The sequence below is a fragment of the Cyprinodon variegatus genome, unplaced genomic scaffold (assembly GCF_000732505.1).
Source record: "Cyprinodon variegatus isolate N-32 unplaced genomic scaffold, C_variegatus-1.0 Scaffold98, whole genome shotgun sequence".
In the NCBI taxonomy this organism is placed as follows: Eukaryota; Metazoa; Chordata; class Actinopteri; order Cyprinodontiformes; family Cyprinodontidae; genus Cyprinodon; species Cyprinodon variegatus.
This window is the reverse complement of record NW_015150551.1, coordinates 425,180-445,009: the sequence shown is the minus strand read 5'-3', so window position 1 is coordinate 445,009 and position 19,830 is coordinate 425,180. Positions and strand designations below refer to the sequence as shown.

The 19,830-nt window shown below is 39.0% G+C and overlaps 1 protein-coding gene across 1 annotated transcript in view; it reads left to right on the top strand.

Annotated features, from left to right (window-relative positions):
• Positions 1-19,830, top strand: part of LOC107084378 (regulating synaptic membrane exocytosis protein 3-like) — a 57,350-nt gene that overhangs the window by 30,404 nt on the left and 7,116 nt on the right. The window lies entirely within an intron of this gene.

Genomic DNA, 19,830 nt, shown 5'->3' with positions numbered 1-19,830 from the left:
CATGGAGGCCATGGCGGTTGAGTGCATTACTTATTGTTTTCTTTGAAACAATTGTACCTGCTAATTCCATATCTTTCTGAAGCTCTCCGCTAGTGGTCTTTGGCTCTTGGACAGCTCTTCTGATAATTCTTTTCACTCCTCTGTCAGAAACCTTGCGAGGTGCCCCTGGTAGTGGTGGGTTTATGGTGATATTACTTCTGTATTATTAACTAAGCAGTGCTCACTGGAACATTCGGAAGTTTAGAAATCCTTCTATAGCCAATGCAATCTTTAAGGTTGCAAAGGACTTGAGAAAACTCTACTCTTACCCATCATGAGATGGTTCTTGTGTGATAAAAGATATGCCTTTCTATAAGTCATCATTTGGGACTGAACCAGCTGATATTAATTAGCGCTGACAAGGGGCAGGAGTGCTTTTTAATTACCGTGAGATTTTGGCTGGTGTCTTGGCTTTCCATGCCTTTTTACGCCTCTCTTTCTTCATGTGTTCAATACTTTATCCCTCTGTCAATTCACTTTATTGGACATAACTTAATTTCAGGACATCTATGATTTGATTTCTTTGTATGTGTGGATTGCATGGATTGTTACCAATATCTGGTAAAATGTCATGTTAATAGTAACTCATGTCAGAAAAATGGTGGTCAGTACTTATTTCACCTGCTCTATACAAGTCAGGGAAATGGATTATAGCTTGTTTCTGCAGCATAACACAGCAACAGGTAGGGGAGGGTTAGAGTGTTTTTATTTTCTGCTCCAGCTATGGTTGGATAAAACCCTCTTTTTTGTTGGATTTTCATAAAGCATAATTTCAATGACTTGAAAGGTATGATCAAATAGTTTTGCTTTTTAAAACTCCAACCTTTTACAACCTTGATAAAGCTTACGTAAGATTGCAGAGGTTTTATAGTGGCGGAGCCAAGCTTTGCAGTTTTGTTGTATAAGCAGATGTTTTATTTATTGCCCCTTTTCCTGCTCAGCCTATTTTTGTACGTTCGTGCCATACCATATGTTTTGTTTCAATCCAATCCATTCCACTTCACACATAGATCTGATTTCCAAAACACCAGCATCTCATTAATTCAGCTTTTTTACTAGCAAGGTACAATAATAGAATTTTGGTATTTTCTGTTCCCTTTTTATTACCTGCTATTATTAGTATTGGTTAGAAGGAACACACACCCACCGACACAGTTTCTCAGTTTTAGCGGGTGAGTCACTCCTTCACTGAACAAGCTCTTATCTCCTAAGCAGGTTTTATCCAAAACTGAGAGCCAACAGATCAGCTCCCAGTTCACTGTCGACCCTCACACGGGACGCTGCTGTGCCAGAAGGAGACGCCACAGATGGGAACTTTAGGATGGATCAAAGTTAAAGGAGCCAGGTGTACATAAAGATGAAAGCAGATATTTACATAAACTATATAAAATATATCATTATCTCCTTGTTTGGTATTAAATTAAACTACACTTATGAATAGATTTTAATTAGTACAGACTTGCGCTTTCCATCTTGAAAATGTTTTACATGACATGTTTCTAAACCAACAATAATAAAATCACAAAAAAAAATGATTGATTCTATCTTATGCCATTAATACAATAACAAAGAAATACAAAATGGTTTCAATTAAAATCTGTGTTAGCCCCAGAAAAACGGATATGTAATGTTCCACAAAGAGATGCATTATTGAAATTAAAAACATCTTTTAAATGGTCTTAGAATAATTTTTTTCTTGTATTGGAGCGACAGCACGCTTTGATTTTGTAATCAACAGGGCTGTATGTTTAGGGTTATCGTGTATTTGGAAGATTCATTTGACCCTAAGCTGTACCTTCCTTGCTTATGTCTTGATATGTAGATGAAACATTTCAACATAATGTTCTTTTCAGAAGATGCCATCTTTTTTGTAAAAAGATGGCAAAAAAACTCCCACTACATATGTAGTAAGAATTTTAACAAAAAGGCCCCACACACACAATAAATACTTATATGAGCAGTTCTAATTAACACACACACGTAAACTACTCTCCACATAAATGTTTAATATTTTACACATGCAGATTAAGCATATATCACACAAGAGCACATGTTCATTCTCTGCAATCTTATGGCTTGTTTTCCATGTGTCTGTTGCTCTTTTACTAGTCACATGTTAACTTTTGTCAGTTTGAAGGTGGTACCTACTTGAAAAGGGGACGCCTGTGACTGGCTATTGTTTCTCTTTCTGGTTGGGCCTAGTAATTGTATCAAAGTATCTGCCAATCATTGTTCTTTTAAAAGAGTTTGAAAGTAAAGCCATCATTAACTATTAACAGTCGGCCTCGGCCACTCACACTGAGCCTGGTTCTGCTGGAGGCTTCTTCCTGTTAAAAGGGAATTTTTCCTCTCCACTGTCGCTACAAACATGCTTAGTGTGAGGGATTGCATTCGAGTCAATGAGTCAATGCAATCAACTTGTTTTCCTTAGATAGAAAATTTTGCATTAATTTGACTGTACGATCTGGTGAACTGTAAAGTGCATTGAGATATCGTGTTGTGAATTGGCGCTATAGAAATAAACTGAATACAAACTATTTAAATACATTCATGGCTGTAATCTGAACACTGTCATGATTTTATCTAAAGCTCGGACTCACATGCAGTGAAACCAAACAGAGAGTAAAAGTTTGAACGGGTTTTATTGAAGAGTATTTTGAGTTCGGTGCAGAGTACCTCCGAACTCTGCTCGGCCGGGAAACTGGAAGACGAGGGGAAGACAGACTGTTAGATTCAGGCTCAGTGGGGAATTGGAGTTGTTAATCTTGAAGGAGAGGATTTGTTGCCACTCACGTTTCCAGAGAAGAAGAGACACGTAGACTCCAGTCTGTGTGTTGGTGTTCCAGGGTTTGTTTGATTCGGTGGAGGGCGGAACAGGGTTTACCCAGAACTCGGACGGAGTGGAATGATGCAGCGGCTGGTTGCAACTCAGTTTTCCTGTGGTAATGGTGAAGATTACTTCCTTACTAAGAGAGTCATCTCAATGTGCTCAAAGGTGGCTGGATCCAAACCTCCTGTTTGGAATCCGTCGCTCAGTGTAAGACTTAGTTGATCCCTTTTGGGAGAAGGCGGTCCGAAAAGGTCCAGTTTGCAGGAAGGCTTCCCCAAACTGGCAAACACTCTGGCGTCGAAGTAGATGCAACCAGCAGCTTAAGAGCAGTCCGGTGATGGGGCAACAGCTTGCAGGTGTGTGAGGAGGCGAACCGGAGCCAGGCGCCTCCTGGTGGTGGAAGGAAGAAACAGACGAACACAAAAACTAGGATCCTGACAACCACAGTAGCTATATGTTCTAAAATTGTGATAATGGATGTTAAATTTAGATCTTTTTGAATTCGCTAAGCACCGCTGTGGATAGCAAGGAAAGTGAGGCTTAAATAAAAAATAGATTAAAAAAAAATTAGATAAAATTTAGACTTCTAAGAAGACAGCAATGGCAGTCACATGGGAAATCCGAAATCAGAATTCAACTCAGAATTCAGAGGTGATCGTGTGCATTCCATACTACATATTTTAATATTATTTACTGATGATAACAGTGATAATGCCACATTTGCAAAACATCATTATTTCTTTTGGAATAATATCAAGTGGCTTTAGCAGCCTGATGATAAACCATTCTTACTCACTTTAGATCTTTTTGCCTTAGTTCTAGGGTTAATATCTGGGACCTAGAAGCTGCCCTCTTCTTCAGTTATGGTTGGACATGTTGTTTGTACTTAAAGGAAATTGTTTGAACAGATGAATGTCATCCCTCAAAGGCATCTGGAAATTCTGGAGAAGGATAAACCAGATTTATGAACTTCCGCATTTTTTTTCCTATGATGTCTATACTGATTGTTTTTCATTTGAGGTGTGTTGTCTTTTGTCCTTAGTGTTGTGAATTACCAATCAGAAAATAACGAAAACACAGCATTAACATCTTGGTTTTTCTAATGCTAAAGAGAATAGTAATTTTTGTGAATTTAAACAACAGTATTTTGAGAAAGTAGTCTTAACTGACCTATAGCATAAAAATGAATTGATTAAATTGTCAGACTGGGAGAAGATAGAGATTTTGTGTCTGTCTCCTTATAAAGTTTAGGCAAAGTATTGTTTTAAAGTGTATTGTTTTAGTGGATTAGGTTCTTGCACCGCCTTCCATATTTATTTCTGTAAACAAGTTCAACTTGGGCAAATATATTTCCATGCACATCCCTACTTAATGCATTATTTACTGTTTTGTATTCATACAACACCTCTACTCATCCCTTATAAACCTCAAGCCCTTTAAATATTCTTTATTTAAATCTTCTGTCTGTGTGTTTATTTCTTCCATGCTGCTGGAAATATGCCAGAGAGACATAAAAAAACAGAGAAGGCAAAAGAAGAATTGTTTGACACAGGAAGAGAATACTTGTTAGTGTGCTTATTAAACTGAATCCAAGTTTACCCTAACAACAGTAGCAAGTGCCGTTCCTGCTGGGCATTTGTCATGGACCTGAATATTTTTGTGCTGACTGACTGGAACTACCGTTCCATCTTGAAAATAAAGTTTATATAATTACCAGTAATGTTATTTCTCACCCTGCAAATGGAATGAAGTCATCTTTTGTAAGAATACAATTTGTTTTAACTGGATTCGTCTTCAAATGAATACATTTAGACAGCTATAACTAGACTTAACACAAGGAACTTTTCAATCCTTCCATAGAGACGTAGAAAGAATACACCTTGTAATTCTGTTAACATTAAAGGGACAGTGTCATGGCTTGGAACAGAGGACCCTGTATTCAGGCAAGACAGACATTGTGATAACTCAAAAAGGGTTTGTTTAGATTTCGCGGATCAGAGTAGCAGTGGCTAGGCCTCTCTCACAGGAAACTCTGCAGGAAGGAAACATAGGTTAGTGACCATGTAAATCTAACTAAGGAAGATTAAGAAGGTGAGTCACTAACTGGGTTTACATGTTCAGCCCATGCCCTGAGAACGAAGTAGGATCAAGCCGGTTGGCTGCCAACAAGAAGGTCCAAGATGCTGCAGCTCCGCAGAACAAGCCAGAGTCCGGAGACAGGTCAGGCAAACAGATCAGGACAGGAACAGGCATGCTTAGTGGTTGAGAGGCAGAACAGGCCAGAAACACTAAGCTAAAAAAAACTCTCACTACTGAGATCAGATGGGAACAGGCTGACTCAGTGGTTGAGAGGCAGAACAGGTCAGGATCGGAAAAGCAGAAACACTAAGGTACGCTAAATACCCTCTTACCACTGGCTAGAGAGAACAAGCTCATTTGGCCCTGATGAAGGGATGCAAGCAGCTTAAATAAGGCAGGAGCAGGAGGGTCAGATGAGAGGTAATGAGAAACTGGGGATTATTAGACAGATGAATGAAATGAGCATTAAAGACAGTCATCAGTGCCAAGATCATGATGTATGTAAGATTTAGCCCCCTTTGGTGGTGTACTGAATTAATTACAAACAACAGACTGGTGCCTTAATGTCAAGTGTATGGGAACCACTACGGAAGCCTCGGAGTAACAGTCTACTCTTTCTGAGGGGACATATTGGCCTCCATTTTTCCTGTCAATTTGGCTAAAATAAACGATGAAACACATGGAAAATCTCTCTGAAAACAGCTGAAAGAAGCCTGTGGTCGCTTGATGATTTGACTTCTGTGAAGAATAACTGCAGCTGGTTACTAGCTGCATCAGAGCTCGTCCACTGGAGGCTAACAAACAAAATGGCCTACTCTGCTGAGAGGACAGAGTGGTTACTGAACCACACTGTAAAGCTTTTATCAAAATGCCAAAAATAGTCTCCACTGTTATATTCATCTACCTAGCTTTAGTTTTTAAGCACCGCTCCCTCCAACATTCTCTGCACCTGATAAAAGCTGCACTGTTGTCATTTCCTCTTTGATATTTTTTTAACTTCAGATTGTTTCTCTTGCCTCTCACTGAACAAAGTGAATAGATGATCCTCTGCTGGAAAGGTACGTGGAAGGTAGAATGATCCGTGGTTATTTCTACTTGTTTTAAACTCTTCGGCCACTGAAAAATCATTTATTGGAAAAAGATTCAAGTTGGTCCTCTTTTGGCTTCTTTATTCAAAAATGCAGGGACAACATAGCCTCTCCCATTGGGTGCACCACCCCATACGTATTTGTAAACTAATACTTCCAAGCTATGAGAACCCTTTCATTTTTGATGTGATGTTATATCACTTTCGCAAAATATATATTTATTAAAGCAATACTTGATTTTTGCTAATAAAGGGCTACATTTCTTAAACTGTCCCTTTAAAGAAAACAGCATTTTATGTATTTTTATGTATATCTGCTTTGAATATTGGGTCAGATGGTAATGTCGCAATATTTTGCACTTTTTTACCTAATTATGTCTCATTACAATGCATTTTATCATTACTTAATGTGCTTAACGTACTTAATGTAAAAATAATTCAAATTTTAAAATATTATTATTAAAATAATTAAAGTGACATGGAATTGTTTTAATTCTAATTCTGTTGTGTTTAAATGAAATGCATTACTCATATGTGGTGGTACTGCTTCCACTGTACCACTGCCCGGTGTTTAGCAGAGAGACTCCTGGCACCATTGCATATTTTGTAGTATAAACAGACAATCAAACAGACTCACAGCACACCTCTCCTGCTATTGAACTATATCCAGCCACTAACATCCTAGTGTTGTGGCTCAGTGAAAAGATTTCAGTTGGCCTGAAATGACCAACAATCTTAGGTCGGTACTTTTGTAACCATACATTTTAATACAAAGATGTTGCAGTCTTTGCTGATCATCTTACAGCTGTCAGCTAGGGCAGAAGGCTGTACAATCCAGAAATCCAAAAGAAGTGTTTTCATAATTTGTGTTTTAAGCTGTTAAGTTTGCAGCCTGTTGATAGGAGCAAGGGTAGGTACATTGCACACAATAGGTAACAAAAATACAACTTTAACGTGACTTAAAAAAAGATACAACTGTAAAATAAATTAAAATGGGAAGGGAAATAAAACAAAGAAGATGAACAGAAAAGACCAAAAAAAAAGACCAAAACCAAAAAAACCTAAAACCAAAGTAATAGAAAAGACAAAAACAGGTTTTTATACAGGAAGTAAGAAATTTCCCAATTATTTACTCAATTTGAAAAGTATGACAAAGAGAGAAAGAAGAACCACTCAGGTTAGGTAAAATACAGTCATATGGTAATAATTACCTGAAAAGGTTAGTCAACAATTTAGGATTTGTACAGGCTTCAGTACAAACTGTTTTCTAAGTCGATTTGAGTTCTTTAAAACAGACATGGCCATTGCAGACAGTCTACCGCTTTTTGGTCACTGCTTGAAGGGATAATGTTTCACTCAGCTGTAAAAATATGAAGTACAGCTTCATCGCACTGTGATTACTTTTCCAGACCTATGGCAGACAGGAAAATCGAAATAGTTTCCAAAGTACAACTAGAAACGTAGAGCTCAACACTGTGTTGGCTTTGCCTTGCAGGCTTCTCCTTTCATTTTATTTGGTCATCTAAAATCTTTTCAACTGTAATTCCTCTTTTTTTAGTTATCTTAATCTGAGGTGTTTTCACTGTGACTCACTCGTGGCCTACTTTTAGGTTTGCTACTGAGTCACTGTTGGAAAACGCATTTCAAGTCTTTTTTGTGGCAAAACAGTGGAACACTGGCAGTCATCAGCTACTTCTACAAAAGAACTATTGAACTTTGGTTCTGCTCTGAAAAGCATTCAGCAAAGCGAGTAGTACTGAATAAAAAAGCAGAGAATTGACAGAATGAAGGAAGTTGTTGTGGGAACACTTTAACTGCCTTCCACAATAATGTTTATTCCTTTCTTTGAGTACACACGATTGCTATTCATACTCTGGGTGACTCACTGAAAAATGATGCTATTTCAGGTGAGACTAATGCTTTGTTGTAGGCACACACCACTTCTAGCTCTACCACCTTCCTTTATTGCTTTCAGTGTGGGGTTTTTTATTTTGCTTTGGTGCTACAGTCATACTAAAGCTTCACTCCGGTCTCTGAAAGCTTTCTTTTCCCCACCGAGGCTACCAAACATCAGTTAAGATGACGGCTGATCACTTTTCCCACTTGTCTCATCTTTGATGTCACCACTTGTCGTGCCCGCTGTGTTTGATCCAAGTGCTGAAACCTTAATTTCCTCTCTCCTTTATCTCCTTGAGTCAATCTCCATCTCTTTAGCTCCCACTTTCGCTCAGACATCTATCATGTTTTCCGTGGCCTATTCTTAGCCAGACAGTCTGAACGTTTCAACTGTATCTTGGTTACTGGGCTGGATGACTGTCTAGGTTCTGCATGTGCATCACTCCAAATTATATTTGATAGAAAGTTCTGTTTCTGCAATGAAGGTGACTTATAGTTTTTTTATAGGCTATTAGGATTACCCTTATTTTATCCATGCCAGTGGTGAACTGACAGTGATCTAAAAACCGATGGAATTCAACCACTTGTGTAGTATTGGTAGTGCAGCCATACAGAGAAAGCAGCACGGAGTAAATAAAGTACTGGTCCATTTCAGTGTTAAGACTATGTTGGACTTTTTTGTCATTTATCCCACTTTGTCATACAGTAGCAGCCATTCAAAATGGCCCTTCCCAGTCAAATGCCTGCCAAATGGCAGCCCACTTCCCTGCAACTCCCAGCAGCAGAGTTCCTTGCAACTTCCCTCTACTGGAGTGACCCCCTCCTGGTTCACTCCAGGAGGGGCATGCATATTTTTTTACTCTGACTCCACCATTTTGCTGAATTAAGGGGTGACCAGGAGATGGCACTTCTCTTTAGAGCTTAATGTCCACAAATCATTACAGAAAGAATATTTTAGTACAAAGATTGGTGTTTAAAAAGGAATTGTAGGGCCCATCAAGGAAAGTGGGGAAATTTTGAATAGCTACTACTGTAGTCTCTTACCTTAGTTGGTGCGATGAACCCAGACAATTGACACCACATGTACTCTGAGTTCTGACCACTTCTGAGAAACAAAAAACCAGAAAAGTCAGGCAAAGGGCAAATGGAAACCTAACTGCCAGCTGACATAGTAGAGATAACATAGACCAAACAAGAGAAACTTTGTGGGCAATGCACTCCACATGATATATGAATAAGTCCTTTTTTTTTGCAGCGGCAAGGTCCTAATTCGTCAAGGTATGTGGATGTAAAAAACCATGTAGCCACATAGTCTCTTCTCAGTAGTTGTAATATTTTTTTCATTATTAGTTCTTAAGAAGGATTTTAAACAAGTTTTAATTTATGTGCCTTATTTGTCTCTTTCTTCACAGCTTTGTTTTTCTTTATAAATTGTTCTGCCATATTTCAAGTGCTCATCACTTGGTCATTAGGCAGTGAGTTGAGTAATCATGAGGAAATTACATCTAAATTAGATTACTCTTTTCCTTATTGTAATTAATTGCCACTAGATGAGAGCCGGTGGGATATATTCACGAATTGACAGACATCCTGGCACACATGAAGACTTTCGATTTCAAGAAATCATTTCCTATGGATTATGGTGCTATATGACTAATTTCTTCTCACAGACCAATCCCTTCTATGACTTCCTGGTTATGTGTTATTACTCTGAACAGTCTGTCTTACACACAAGGACAACATAGGAGATTAGATTTGTTTAATTCCTCTGTATTATCATTAAATAGAAAACAACACTTGGATTATTGGATTACACTTCAGAGTCTGGCACATTATGCTCTCCGTATGCTTTAGGGAATATGAATAACCATCATGGAACATTGTAACATTAGCAGTGAATGGTTCAGATGTGTTATGTGATATTTAACACTTTGAATGGACATTAAGGCAAAAAGAGTAAAGCATTCAAAGAGGAAAACACATGATGTTATTAGTTTGTTTTCATTCAATTCAATTAGTTTTGATTCAGTTTATTTATATAACACCAATTTAAAACACATCACTTCAAGGAACTTTACTGAGACATTCAATCATATTATACAGTCAGAATGGTGAAACGTTTTCTGTCTAAGGAAAATGTACCAATTGCATAAAGTCTTTGACTCTAGAGTAAACCCTCACACCTAGAATGCATGCAGTGAGATTGGAGAGGGAAAGACTTCCTTTTTAACTTGAAGAAACCTCCTGCAGAACCCTGCTAACGCTACGTTCAGACCGCACGAACTAGAGGCACCAGAAGCAACTAGTTAGCATGAAAAGTCAATGGTTGACGTGCATCAAGTTGCAGCAAAAGGTCCTGCAGCATGTTTTGAGCAGCTAAAGCAACGCATCATGAGCTTCAGAGCATCTGAAGCGTGCAACGCGCTACGAAAGCAGCAGCTGCTGGAGTTTGAAAAATTAAACTTTTGCTGCTTGACGCGCCACATAGACCAATCAACGAAGCTGATCTGGGAGCTGGCAGGGAGACAGACACAGTGCTGCTGATGCAGCTTATTAACACCTAAATTAACGTAAAATATTGAAACCTGTTGGCAAAATACACACAAGTTGAAGGCTTATATTAAGATAATAGTTGTGCTAACTGAAAGCTCAATTACATCAAAACAGTTCATACTCTATAGTTACCTCAGATGCTGCCTCATCTTCCAGAGATGTACCAAACATATTTAGTTGGGTGCCAATTATCTTATTTTTTATAGAATCAATCATATTTATAAAGAATCTAATAAAGTCATTACTGCTAAGACAATGGGGAATTGACAACGGCTGCCCAATCCAAAATTATTCAGATTTATCTTTTTTGCTACTGTATAGATGAACGTCCTTTGAAACATAGTTAAACAAAAATGTTGTAAAGCCGTGAAATCTGAATGCTCTGCCAAGTCATCCCAGATCTTAATGCCACAATTAGCCTATTTGTGGAGCAGAAAATGTATTAATTTTTTTAAACACTCATTTTCAATGACTTTCAAACAGTGATTTTCATGCCAGTTTTCTAGAAAAACTGTATCTGTAAAACATGTTGCTAAGAAGCAATGAGTTGGGTTCTTCCTGCCCTCCTTTTTGTTTTGGAGTCTGTGGAAAAGATTAGTGTTGTTATTAGTGGAGCTGAAATCAATGACCTCTGAAGCCTTACTACTGCTGTACCATGTCACCGCTTTGGGAAGTGGTTCAGATCGCCCGCAAACTCAGTATTCAGTCAAGATGTACTGTAGGAGTTTGTAAGAGAGTTTGATTGAGTGTTTGGATAGAGTTCGGTTATACTCTAATAGATTGTTTGGAAAAACAACTAATCTAGTTGGTCAAAACAATTGTGTGTAGATTAAAATATATAATGATCAGAAACAGACCAAGTCAATGGTTTTGGTTGTATTATTAATATTAAGTATTATTAGATTCTGATTAACGGAACTGGTGACAGTGCTGTCAGTGGAGGAGTATGCCTTTCAAATAAAGGGTTATTAGTTCTAGACTTAGTTTTTGGCAGTTGTTATACTACTTAACCAGTAATAAGTTTAAAGTGACCGATTTGTATTGGCTTGCTCTTTTAGGAACAATAAACCAGTTTTGTTTGCTGTATGGGTAAGAAGCACGGATTTTTTTCCACACCCTGCACTCTACTGTATTGAACAGTACCTTATTAACAACATGCGTTATTTTTTAGATTTTTGTCATTTATAAAAAGGAAAATACATTTTTGGTTATGTTTTCAATAACATGAGATAGATTAGCTATTATTTATTCTATTATCATTATAAGGCTTGCAACTGTCCACTACATCACTGAATTCTAGATATTGGCGGCTCAAAATAATGTCAATGGCCTTATATTAAACTATTAAAACATAGCAGTTATTGGTTTGCAAATTATTTTTTATTTACCCAACTTGATGCAAGTAAGTTCAATGAATGTAAAGTGCAATCAAACTTTTTGACTTTGGGGCTGCGTGGTGCATGAATCTGGCTCTTGCAGCATTCTATATACAGCCCTGAACAGTCTGTTGTCTTTCAGAGCTTTCTACTGTTAGTCTCCCAGTGGTCCACATATAACAGGACTCTGGCGGTAAAGACACCACAGCAGGTCTTTCATGTCCAATCCTCCTTCCTTGGTTACTGTTGCTATGCATGGCGGATCGTTGCCGTCACCGGTGCATCCAATAGGCATGTTGGTGCGGCCGGGGGAGTAAAAACAGCATTCTATATTACAGCATATAATGAGAGAGGCTTCATCAGTGCTCTCTCCAAATGTCAGAGCAGCTTTAATGATCTGCTGTGCACACACACACACACGCACACACACACACACACACACACTGAAGTTATATACATGATATCTCAGTGTAAGAGGCTCTTTTCTGCGTTGTTAGCGTTTTCTGTAATCCCACCTATCTTTATTCCGTTTCATTGACTATATATCTATTTGCCTCATGCAGCCTATTAAAACTTTTATGGTCATAGTTTTATGGTTAAAGGAAACGGTTTTTCCACTAAAAAAGTTTTTAGCATATAAACAACACATTTTCTGTTTTTTTTTTAGTCATACATTGACGATCAGGAACATTTAGGGTTTTTCTGAACACAAAGACCTAGAAAATCTCTTGTCTATGTAAGTTTAGACACTATAACACTTTAAACCTCTATTGCTTTTGGATGTATCTGTGTGGGATTGATATTAATACCAGGGAGTCAGTTCACCAGCAGGGCAGGAGAAAAAAACCCCACTAAATTATTTACAGTAAGTGATGAGTAGATGATAAATAGATAAGATTTGGTTGCTAAAGGCAGAAAAAGGCAAAACAAACAACAACAACAACAACATACAAAAAGGACGCAATGGAGAAACAGGTGAAGCAAGAAGAAAAAAACAGAAGTGTTTAACAACCGGAGACAAAAGGAAAAGTTTGAGGCCAAGATAAGGATAGAGAAAGCAGGGCTGAATCACAGAGGATTAGGAGTAGTAGAGAGGACAATACAACCTAAGAACGATACAGAGTAAGAGGAAAGGCTTATGAGTGAACATGCCGGGGCCGGGGCTCTTGGTGCATTGCAGAAGGCATTGCCATGGAAACGGATGGAGGGAAAGCGCAGGCGAGGAGGAGGGGATTAAATAGGAAGGAAGAGATCACTGCTTCACACCACTGAGGAATGGGAGGGGGGGAGCTTTGATGAGAAAGGAGGAGCATGCCGGCAAATAATTGGATATGAAGTTTAAATGAATAGATCCTCAATAGTTTACCACTCAGAATGTTGCAGTTGGGTGTATGAACTCATATTCACTCATCATCTGGCTGAACAGAAACAGACTTGATAGCAAAGAAACGTAAATTTCAGAGGGACATGATAAATCACATTGCTAGAATAAATTATTTTATTTTTATTTTGGGGGATTTTAAGGGATTTAAATTTTTCTTTTTAGACTTCTTGAGTGCTTTTCATATGAACAGCTGTAGGATAAATGGCTCAGAACATAGATTGCACCTTTGCCACCCAGGTGCCCCATATTAATTGGTCTTAAATTCATAATATTAAGCATATATGATCTGCAGAGAAGAAAGAAAATATATATTAAAATCAAAGGAATGCTTAAATACATTATTCGATAAGCTATAATTTCAAACTCTAGTTGTAAATATACTCCGTGTTATGGCCTTAAACTCTATACCTGGGGGAGAATGTTGTGACCAACATGGGAGAGAAATATGAACAGAGAGGGAATAGTACCAATAAGTTACAAATCAATTATTATCCTCATTGCAATTTTAGAATTCGAAAAAAGGCTTCATTGCCAAATAGTGTGTTAATAATATTATTTGGTGAAAAGGGAAAAACATAAACTTGACTTAATAAATGTTGAAACATATAATGTGGGATAAAAAAAATGCAATTTGTATTGAAAAATTCTTCATCAGAGGAAGAGCATAGATAAAAAAATTTAAAATAACAAGCCTATAAAATGAAGTAGTATTTACCTGGGCTGAGATATTTGTATTATTTAAAGGGGGAAGGTGACAGTGGGTGACGGGGCCTTGTTAATATAGCCCACTGCAAACTGGAAGAAGTTGTTTTTCTGGAGAAAGGTTTTGGTCCTTATAGAGTGTAGCCTCCTGCCACAGAGAAGAGTCTGAAATAGGCTGTGTCCATGGTGAGAGGGGTCGACATAGGGTCCTCTTTTTCCCGGACATGTCCTAATTTTCAGACCAAAAAAAATATCAATATATTATTATTTATTTCAAAATCGTCCAGGATTTTGGTCTCAGAAGATGGGATTTGGTGCAAGCACGTAGTCGAAACAGGGAGCCAGTGGGGGACGGAGCAACCAAACCTGACCCGTAACGGTAGCCTGGACACCTTCCCCCAGCCTTACCGGTTCCCAGCCCCCCTCCTGAGGATGGGCGACTCAGGGCTCTCTGCTGAGGTCCGGTCTAGTCAGTGGCCCAGCAGTCACCCTAGGTCAGCAAAAATCTTTCCTGTTTACCTTAAAATACTGGAGGTGCACGGTTACAGAAGAGGATGCAGATTGAAACTACCCTCTTACCTATAAACTTACCCTATCTTTAAAGTGAATGATATGCTGCAGCTTGCTCTTATCCCTGGTGGTGGCAGTAGTATACCAGAGAGTGATGGAGGATGATAGGATGGACCAAATGATGGCAGAGTAGAATAGCATCATTTTGTCCAACAGGCTTAACTACTTCAGCTGCCACAGGCAGGAATTACACCTTCTGCTGTGTCATCTTTCTGAGGAAGATGGTGTTGTTTTACTGTCACTTGAGGTCCTTAGCGTTGATGGCACCCAGAAAGTGGAAGGAGTTCACGCAGTTGACTGGAGAGTCACTAGGGACGGGTGGGGCTCCTCTATCTCTGAGGTCCACAACCATATTCACTGATTTCAGTGCAATATGTTCATACTGTTGGCTGCAGCAGGTTACCAGATGGTTAATCTACCATCCACAGTTAAACTCATACCCCCAGAAATTAGCCTGTTGAAAAGTTTGAGTATGAGCACAAGTACAACCCGAAAATTCAAAAGGCATTGTTAGGATTTCATGAAAGAAAACTTAACGTCAATGTAGCATTAGCAGTAAATGAAATGTGTGTTTTGAGTTTGTCAAACCATAAAAACATGTGTTATTAGTCACTCAGCTAAAAAAACAATGCAAAGCATAAAAGAATTGGGTCACAAAAGTAATGAAAAAACACAAGATTTCTCCACACTGAAACACAGGTGGCCTTTCCTCTAAAGCGCACTGCAACCACAGCCATGTATAAAAATTTTCCCCTGTACCATGCTTGCCCTTTTACAGGGTAGAGTGAAACAAAATTATCAATTTGATGACACAGTGCCGCCATTTTTGCCACACCCATAAGTCCCTGAAGTACAGAAATATTAAAACCTTAAATGAATCATAATTTCATAATGAAATTCTCAATATTCTCTATATGGTTGTTGTTGCTGCTGACCATTGTTAGGAAAGGATCCTCTGTCATGGTCAGTATTACAGCTGATCTGAGGAAATGTCTGAGTAAAGATGTTGTTTTTGTACAACAGGCAGTTGAAATGGAGGATCAGGGTTGTGAGTATTGTTTTTTTTTTGTGATTAAAACTTTAGATGAACAGAACTGGGCTTCTTTATCAACTTGCTTAGTTTTTTAAGTCACTCAATCTGATCCTGCAACTCCAACAGACGACAGCAGAAGAGATTACAGTCTTCCACAACTTATACAGTGTAGAAAATGTTCAGGATCTTGTTGACTTCAAAACTCTGCTCAGTTTCTTAATAAAGATGGATTAACCTTTGTGTGCCCAGTCTTAGTTGTCCACCTTAACACTGAGGTATTTATAGTCCTCCACAACGCCCACAACCAATGATTGGATTATTTTTCTGACCCATTTCGTTTGTTAGCTTCTTGTTCGAGATGATTGTTGCCGCAACATGCCAGAAAGTGATCCACCAACTGTTTGTATTTGGCTTTTTGTCCATCTCTGATACACCCAAACACTACGAGTATTTCTGCAGACGGAAGTCATCAGGAAGTCTGAGGTGTTAAAGATAAATAAATGGGGTAAATGTATTCCCCTGTGGTGCTCCTGTGCCACTAGCCATACAGCTGTGATCTCCCAATCACTAAATCATTGATCAGGCTGAATTTTGTTAAATGCACAGAAAAACATGCAGGATGATGGGTGAGTTTTTTCTTGCTACCAGATCATGGTGAACTGTCTCCAGAGTTGCACTGTATTAACCTCCATATATCTTTCAATCAACTATTGTCACTGTAAAATGCCTCACAATGGAACATGGAGTTGCAAGCATCAGACCTAAGGCTGCTTAATCTAGTCATGTCTTGGTGGGTTTGCTGTTCTGCCATATTTGCACGACAAATGCTTAACAAGGCCTGTGTGGTTTGATTGTGAGCCTCTGTATTATGAGGAATACCAGGGAGTTAAATAAGTGTTACCTCAATAATATAATTAAAAAGTGACAGGAGATGAGCCCGTTGTCCCGAGTGGCATTGTCTGGGTCCAGATCTGAGGGTGGGGGTTGCCATGGCAGCCGAAGCGCGCAAGGAGTTGGTCTAGGTATCATGCTATTAAGACATACACACACACATACACACGTGGCAGTTGGAAATATTCTTGACTGCAGGATTATAAATAGAAAGCACTAGAAGACAGCGGCTGCGTCCTCCTCCCAAACACCCGTGGGACCCCATCCTTCTCATCCTCCTCTTTCTCCCTCCTCTCCTCTGCCACTCCTTATCATCAATTCAAAGCCCTTCTATCATCATCATCATCCCCAAAGTCTCATCGAGGGGCTCTGTTTGCCTTTGTTTATCTCCATAGTGATGGTGACGACGCACAGTGTCGGTGGTTGTCATGGTGATGAGACAGGCATGGCAGGGATGCTTAATGAGACTGGAGTTGCTCGGGCTAATGAGGTGGGACGGCTGTAGAAGGGTGTGTTCTTACCCTGTGACAACGAGCAAACGGCTTGTTAAAAGTCTTCCTTTAAGTAACTTCCCTCCATTTTCTGAGCTTTTTAGGCTCCCATAGAGCAAAAGGTTCTGCCTGTACCACGGCTGCAGTCCTAATTAGTTGCACAGATGCTCTAGTTACTCATCTTGGTAATGTTATTATTAAAAGCTAGTTAACACAACATTTGAAGTTGAGCAAAGGTGGGGATTCTATATGGTAAACCTGGAGAAAATGCCTCTCTTTATTTTGCTGTTGATTTTTAGCCAAGAACACTGGCTTTTAATATTGGTAAATATCTGCAGAGGTGCTGCACAATAGCTTATCAAGAAATATCTTTTTTGGTGGTTCCCAATCACTGGCAGATATCAAGGTACCATATCATTTATGTTTTATTGTAGATAAAAAATTCAGTATATTTAAAGTTATATTTCGAGGGAAAGATTAAAACTTCCAATGAAGTTTTCTGATGTAAAAAATAAAAACAATCCCTCATACTCCTTGGAATGAGTAGGCAAAATGGGGCAAGGTATATACTGTAGAGTTCATCTCATGAATCAATACAATTAAATATAGTTTATTCATATAGCGCCAATTCACAACATATTTAATCTCAAGACAATTTACTGTTCACCAGGTCATAGAGTCAAATTGATTCAAAGTTTTCTATCTAAGAAAAACCAGTTGATTGCTTCGACTCATCGACTCAAAGGCAATCTCTCACATTAAGCATTCTTGTAGCGACAGTGGAGGGGAAAAACTCCCTTTTAACGGGAAGAAACCTCCGGCAGAACCAGACTGGGTGTGAGCGGCCATCTGCTGAGGCCCGGTAGATGAGCTCCGAGCCAGCTCCCATGTCAGAGGATGAAGAGAGCACTTCCAGCCAATCACAGTCAGAGAAACAGGACTACACTGAAAAACATGCCAATCTCGAACATCTATAAACCAAGGTGTTGACGGCAGCAGCACTGCTGATATTTCTCCCCTGGGTGGTGTCGCAGCCAAACAGGAACAGACCAGATGAAGCTACTATAATGAGAAAAAGCAGAGAGAGCATAACGTTAGAGATTGAAATGACAAATTCTGCAGAGTGGGAGAATAGAGATAGAATGAAGCAGAATGATGGAAAAGGGGTTCCCATATCCTCCAGCAATCTAGGCCTAAAACAGCATATCTAACTGTAAGCATTATCAAAGGGAAAAGTTTTAAGCCTACGCTTAAAAAGTAGACAGGGTGTGTGCCTCACGGACTAAAACTGGCAGTGGGTTCCACAGAATCACCAGTTGACCCCAAATATATATTTACAATAAACCAGCCAATTTAGTGACAACTTGAGACTTGCTGTTAAAAATATTATTCTTCCTCAAAATTCAAAGATCACACAATGTAATTCTTTCTTACTACACTCTATGATACTGTATGTGCACAGAGCACTGTACCAGACAGAATCAGTGCATTAGGCCAAAAGTCACGCACTACAATGCAAAGTGCCCCTCCCCCATCTTTGTCTGCATTGACGCTGAGACCTGTCAGTGCAAGAAATGATACCCGGTAAAGAAAAGAATCCTTATGCTGCTATCACCACTGAGACAGTGTTTGGGGTTATCAACAGTCTAGGTACTATATCCAACATACCATATTCATGCATGTTAAATCATTCAGATACAGATCTGTTGTATGTGGCAAGCTGCAGAAAATTTTCTTGTCTTACTTCTCCCAACTAGCTCATAAAGGCCTGATTTTGTCACATGCACAAAGAATAGTTCTGCCTCCTGAATTTCCAACCTGATGTTGTAATGGTGGATCTCTTGGCTCCTCCGATCCATGCTATCCTGGCCCATCCTGTCTGCTTTGGTGGAAAGTTGTTTGCATCAAATCTACTGCATGTAGCCCACCCAAAACATTATGGACGCCACTCACTTGCTAGCGTTTCTACCTGTGAAAACTCTTTTCCCTTAAAACTCATTGCCTCCAGTCAACAAGAACAGCTGCCAAATGGGCTGTGTTTGTGTTTAAAATGGAGTGTAGTAATAGCTGAAAAGTGGAAAGATCTTTTTTCAGCAGTGCAGGGACATCCCAGAAGATATTAGGGGAGAATGGCTTCTCGCTTGAGTGAACTTGCTTCAAAATAAATAGCCCAGAAACAGGCCGATCTCAAGGTGAATTTAAATTCCTCCTCAGTGGAAAGCAGTTGCTTTTAAAAAAGGGAGAGCAATAGATTCTGGTGTAAGGGTTTACTTTTTAACTCCCATAATGTAGGTCTAAATGACATCTTTGAGCAAGTGCTACTCTATGCTCACCTGATTCAGGGTTTAGTTGTGTTTTTTGGACCCAAATGCAGAAGCAGGGGAGGCAGAGGTGAGTTTTTGTTGTTTTAATTAAATAAACACAGGTAGCAGAGGCGGCAATCCAAAAATCCAACATGGGAAATATGAAACAAACCAGAACCATGGAGACATCAGGGGAAAAGCAATCATAAGGAGCCAGGGTAAGATGAAGTAGGACGAGGTATGACGGAGTAAGACAGAGTAAGACGAAGTGAGACGAGGAACCAGCACTGAGGAACTGCACAAGGAGAGTATTTATGGTAGACTGAACATAGAGAGAACTAACGAGCAGATTGGGAGCAGGTGTGAAGAGAGCAGCAAAGGAAGGAGCTAGGGAAAAGGAGACTAACACAAGAGGGCAACAGTGGGAAACATATAAAAACCTTATAACTTAAATATATCCAGAAAATACAACAAAATAGGAATTAAACCAATAAAACTAGAAAACATGGAGCAAAGTAAAACATAACAGAATCAAGACCATGACACTGACTTCCTTTTAAGAAATCTACTTTTCATTATTAGCTCTGCTAAGACAA